Source organism: Bos taurus, chromosome 23 (genome assembly GCF_002263795.3).
Source record: "Bos taurus isolate L1 Dominette 01449 registration number 42190680 breed Hereford chromosome 23, ARS-UCD2.0, whole genome shotgun sequence".
Taxonomy (NCBI): Eukaryota; Metazoa; Chordata; class Mammalia; order Artiodactyla; family Bovidae; genus Bos; species Bos taurus.
In genome coordinates, this window is record NC_037350.1 from 50,954,378 (window position 1) to 50,960,407 (window position 6,030).

The following is a 6,030-nucleotide window of genomic DNA, read 5'->3' on the forward strand; positions in this document are numbered from 1 at the left end:
GCGCACCCCAACTCCATGGGGTCAGAGCCTCCTGCTCTCAGGACCCGCCCAGGCCTCACCCTTCTGGCCGCTTGTCTGTGTCCTCCACTATGTCCTTTGTAGCACCCCGGGAGTAGGAGGTGAAGGGAGCCCCTGGGTTCTGTGAACCAAGCATTAACTCAGGTGATGGAAGCTCAGGGAGGCGTCTTGGGAAGCCGTGATCTGTAGTCGAGTTGGACAGAAGCCTGTCCAGGGGTGGGGGGGTCTGAGGGACTGAGCCCGGAACCGGGGTCTGCGCTGACTCCAGGCGAGTGTCACGACGGTTGTGTGCGGAAGCCCTACACACTTGCTGTCAGAAGTGTTTCAAGGAGAGACGCAGTGTTCTTCTGCCTCCAATATGAGCACAAGCAGGTCAGGGTCCAGTTCCGCCCTTTCCCAGGAGGGTTCCCCCACTGGGGCCGGGGGCTCTGGCTGCTCCCTGTCCTCCTGCGGGGAGGGGACGGGGCGGTCTCCCTCACTTGCGTCCCAGGGGAGGTCCCATGGTCACCTCCCCAATCCCCTCTAACAGACGACCCCACCCCACCTTGGATCCAGACCCATCAGGGGTTGAGAGGGTTTGGAAGCCCCCCTTCAGTAACTCTATGCTCTTGCTCCCAACACGGGCATCCCCGAGAGCTTGTCTGTGTCCCCAGATGTTGCCGGGGACAAATCGTTTCTCAACAAAGATGCTTACCGGTGCATGGGGCCTCGCCTGCAGAGCTTGGCACCCTCAAATCTCACTCGTTGTTAAGTGATTGATGGCAAAAGTACGGAATATTATGAATAAGCAAGATTTTCTTTGCCATGTGTCCTCATGATTTTAAAATTATTTCCCCTGTGCATATGCTCAACTTGAAGGAAAACAACCCAACGAGGATATTCATAATTCCTGCTAATTAATGTCTGAACTCCTTCCCCCTCAATGACATCACACACCTGTTCACTGTAAATTTCCCAGAAACTTTTTATACTATATTAATGTTGTCCAGAACTTGGACACACACCTGAGGTTTTTCTGAATTTTAATTATTCTCAAGTCAATTTTAATATTCTGAATAATTTCAGACTTGCCCATATGTTTAATAAAATTGAACTCTAAAACATTATGAAGTTTTCCTAGGGTTTTTTTCAAAAGATAATGTACAGTCAGCCTTTATAAATGCTTTAAAAATTGTTTTTAGAAACTGCTTTCACTGAAAAATTTCCGATTTGTCTCAAATCTTGTTGCACAATTCAGTTAGTGGCTTTTCTTGTGAGCTCACAGCTTTCCAAGGGGACAGGAGTTTTGCTACTCTGTCAAGACCGCCTTCTGCTGACTTCTCGGGTGTCGGACGCTGTGGTTTTGATCGCTTTTCCTGCAGCAGTTTTCACGTTGCTTCTGCCTCACCCAGGAGCTATTCAGTCCCAGCTGTGCTACCTTAGAAATTTGTCCGACATCCACCTGTTTCTTAAAACATGTTTGGTTAAGGAATTTCAACACACACGATATTACTTTGTTGTTATCGTTTAGCCATTAAGTTGTGTCTGACTCTTTTTTGACCTCAGAGACTGCTGCCACCGGGCTCCTCTGTCCATGGGATTCTCCAGGCAAGAACACTGGGGTGGGTTGCCATTGCCTTCTCCAGGGATCTTCCTGACCCAGGGGCTGAACTCAAGTCTCCTGCGTTGGAAGACAGTTTTTTTGTTTGTTTTTTTTTTTTAACTGCTGAGCCACCGCAAATCGGGTAAAGATGGTTCCTGTTGTGACAATCTACTGGGACTTGAAATTTCAGAATAATACTCTTTAAAATAGAAGAGGAGGCCTTGTCCGTATCGGCAAAGTAAGGTTTCCATTTTGTCACAGTAAGCAGCAAACAGCGTTTACTGTTTAGCCTTCATACGGGAGTTTTATTGCACAGTAACTTCAAAGTCTGGCTTCCCTGGTGGCCTGGTGGTAAAGACTCGTCTGCCATTTCAGGAGGTGTGGATTTGATCGGAAAAATTCCCTGGAGAAGAAAATGGTAACCCACTCTAGTATTCTTGCCTGGGCAATCCTGCGGACAGAGAAGCCTGGCAGGCTACAGCCCATGAAATTACGAAAGAGTCAGACACGACTTAGTGGCTAAAGAACAACAACAAACTTAACGGCCGCTTTATTAGTTACTGGTAGTTACTATGTGGTAACATTAAAGAGGCAGCTAGCAACAAAAATTAGACTTAGGTGGGCATATGGGGCTTCCCTGCTGGTTCAGCTGGTAAAGAATCCGCCTGTGAAGCAGGAGACCTGGGTTCAATTCTGGGTGAGGAAGATCCCCTGGAGAAGGAAACGGCAACCCACTCCAGTATTCTTGCCTGGGAAATCCCATGGACAGAGGAGCCTGGGGCACTGAAGTCCATGGGGTCTCAAAGAGGCAGACTCGACTGAGCAACTAACACTTCACACTTCAGAAAGGTACAGACGGTTACGGACTTTCTGACGCTAAAAATAGCCTTTCTGTATGTTCACCTGTTGGTCATTCGGGTTACATCCAAATTTTAGCTTTTACAAATAAAGTTGCTGTGAACATTCCTGAGCGGGTCTCCGCATGAACGTCTCTTGCTGATGAATCTGGTTTGAAGTTTATCCATTTTATTGATCATCTCAAATAACGAACCCTTTCCCCCCATCGGTCTTCTCTATTAATTCTCTCTTTTCTGTTTAATTGCTTTCTATCCTTATCGTTTATATTCCCTTTCTTTTCTTTACTTTGAGTTCAGTTTGGTCTTTTTAAAAAATTTTTTGAGGAGGAAACATAGGCTGTGTATTTGAAATATTTCTTCTTTTGTAATGCGGGCACTCAGTGTGAATGATTTCGCTGTCAGCCCGAGGAAGCCTGTGATACAAGGGGGAGGCCATCCAGGTGGGATCATAAAGCGGAGTACCCAGCTGTCTCCTGATAGCACTGCCTGTGGGGCCCTCTCAACGCGTGTCCTTGCAGACAAAACCAGGAACCCCTTCATGATTACACTCCCTGGAGGCAGCCCATGGAAGAGCCATGTCGCTGTGTCATTAAAAGTGAGGTTCTAACATGCTTCAACAAAAGGCTGGCACTTGCCATCTGCCTCTACAAGGATTAATTCACAAACTGCCATGACCACTGACCTTCAACACCCTCTGAAATGAGTTCAGGGTGGAGATCAGGAATGAGGCGCTCTGTGCTCTGGGAAAAACTGCCAGAACACGTCTTTAGATAGTTAGAGATTTCCAGGAGAAGATTTTATGAGCTCAATTCTTGCATCTCTTCGTGTCTAGAAAAGCACTAAAATCTTCCATGGTGACGTCTGCTCCTCGGGACCAGCAGTGACCTTCACAAGCCGGGCAGAAACTGTCTGCAAAAACGTGTGTTTGATTGCGTGAACTGCCCTCAGCACGACCGCGTGTACACGGACCTCCCGCCTGTGCAGAGCCGCCTCTCAGAGTCATCTGACACGCCGCCTCCCGCCTACAGTCTGCATTTTGCCCCAGATGAAACTTAACTCTCACTGTGCTTTTTTCTCTCAGTCAACATAAGCATTGGTGTTTACCTGCCTGAAAAGTCAGCCCTCTGGTGTACCACGTGCATGCTCATCCCCGTTAACTAAGCAGATGTTTCGTACAGGATCCTGGGTGTAAGATTTGCCCTCACTCTCTAACTTCATCTCCACGGTAACCTGTGTGAGGTGTTGGCCCTACGATAATGCCATTTTTCACACCAGGAAGCTTCGTCCTCCACAGCGAGGCTGAAGGTCATTCTCTGTGAGCGTGGACATGGGTTTATCCTAAGGTCTTTCTGATCCCAAATCACAAAGCAACCCTTTCCCTCTTGACTGCGTCCACAGCCTGTGCACAGATGGGCAGGTGATCCCTGACGAGCAATGGCCTGGTGAGGTGGCCCCCAGTCACGGGGCAGGGAAGAAGCCGGGTGAGAGCTACAAATCCGAGAAACTGCGATTCTCCCCCTTGTGAGAAACGCGTCTTCTCCCGAGGGCTTCCTGGGAGAAACTGCCTCAGCTTGTGAGATGGCCCTGCGCTGGCTGTGGGCACACGGTCAGCCCGCACCCACGGGCACCAACAGGCAAAGTGAAGCTCTCCTTATGCCTGTATTGTGTCCTATTGTTTGTGAACACACACACACACACACACACACACACACACACGATTTCACCCTCAAGCAAACCTTTAACAAAGGTTAAGTTAAATGATCATGAGTTCATACATCAAACATCGGAGCACAGTTGGGTTAAGGGTGGAAAATTGTTTAAATGCACACAGACACACATGGGTGCTCACAGGTGGAGCTCCCTGAGCACTCCCTTGTAGCATCTGTCCTGAAGTGGAAGACGAGGATGTGTCTGGTGGGGGGGTCACCGGATGCCCCCACCTTCTGCGCGGCCAGGAGAGTGCTCACCAGGTAATCATTTCCGGGAAACGTGTTTCCGGGCTGCACGTGTTAGAAGCTCTGACCCATCATCTGTTTGAGGATCCATCTGTTCATTCGATGAGGAAGCAGTGCGTTACATCTTCACTCTACCTGCTAGTCTGAAGCTTTGTTCATGTCCGTCGGCCACCCTGCAGCGGCTGAAATCAGCGCAGGTTTTTGTTTTTTATTAAATTTTGACTCTGCTCTGGGCGAGGCCGGCCTTGCCATCACCCAGAGTGCTCAGCAGGCCCTGGGAGTCCCGGTGCAGAGGAGCACTGCTGTTAGTAAAGCTGGCCGTGGCTCAGGGCTTATCTGTGCTCCATCCCCTCACCTCTGGGCCCCTCTGCGCTGCTCGGGGCTCCGGTTCTTCTCTGTCGGGAGGACAAGGGTTTTGTTCCAGGACGCGAGCTCCGTGGAGACTCAGAGACGCCTCTCCAGCACTCTGGGCTGGAGGGGCCTCTGCAAAGCAGGCCGGGAGCATCCAGCTGAGGTTTCAAACATGGCAGAAACCAGCTGGTCGTCCCCTGTCTCCAGAGAGGAGTTCAAAAAGCCCAGGTGACGCACAGGCCTTCGGCAGGCGTCCGGCCGCCCGGCGCTCCTGTTACACTCGTGCACGTCCGGTCCACCAGTCCCCGGAATGAGGCTGGGGTGTGGGTTCTCCCTGTGAACCTTGGGTTCCAGTAGACGTGGGGCCCTTGTGGTCCCGGGCAGGAAGTGCGCCCCTGGCCTGGAGAAACTGGACACGGTTAGACCTTCTCTCACGTCTGTGCAACAATTCGGCTTAAGTCTAGGGATGAGAGGTGCAAGGTAACAGCCTCACAGCTCTGATTCTTCCTGCCTCAGGGAGACCCTCGCCGGGACAGGGACCTGGGACCAGAGGGTGACAATGTGGGAAGTCCTTGCGTTCACCCTCCTGCCTTGGAGCAGCACGGACGGGCTCCCCAAGTGCCCCCGGGTGGTCCCTGCCCTCGTAGCATCTCAGAGGGTGATGGATTTGTGTTCTCTTTGGCCAGAAAGACTTTCCCTGCTGGTGTCCACGCTTGGACTCTACCTGCAGCTGAAGCCGCACCCTCAAGCCACCTGGGTTCACGGTGGCTGCAAGGGCGCCAGCCCTCCCCTGGCTTTCAACGTGCAGGACCCCTTCCTGAGCCACAGGAAGTAACCTCGTCCAGGTGGGCACAGCCCTGGAGCAAAACCCCAGGGACCCTCAACCCAGGGGAGCTGGACCAGAGAGAGACGCCCGCTTCAGCCCGGAGAGGAGCAGGGGCACACTCCCCACCCCGCGCCCACAGCTGGTTCCCAGCAACAAGGCCTCCACGGACTCCTCTGCCTCTGGCTCTCCCACACCCCACCCCTCACTCCTTCGTGGGATGACTCTCCCCGTAAACGAACCGTGTCCAGGCTCACGTCTCAGGATCTGCTTTCAAGATCCCTCAGATGAAAACAGACACCACGGTGAAGCCACACGCCAGCAGGATCACCGCCTGCGCAGGGCACTCCCGCTCACGCTCACGTGCGCCCACGGACGCGGGGAGGAGGAGGTCGAGTGACTCGGTTTCCTCGCAGCCTGTCCCTGCGGCTCTGCTCGGAGCTC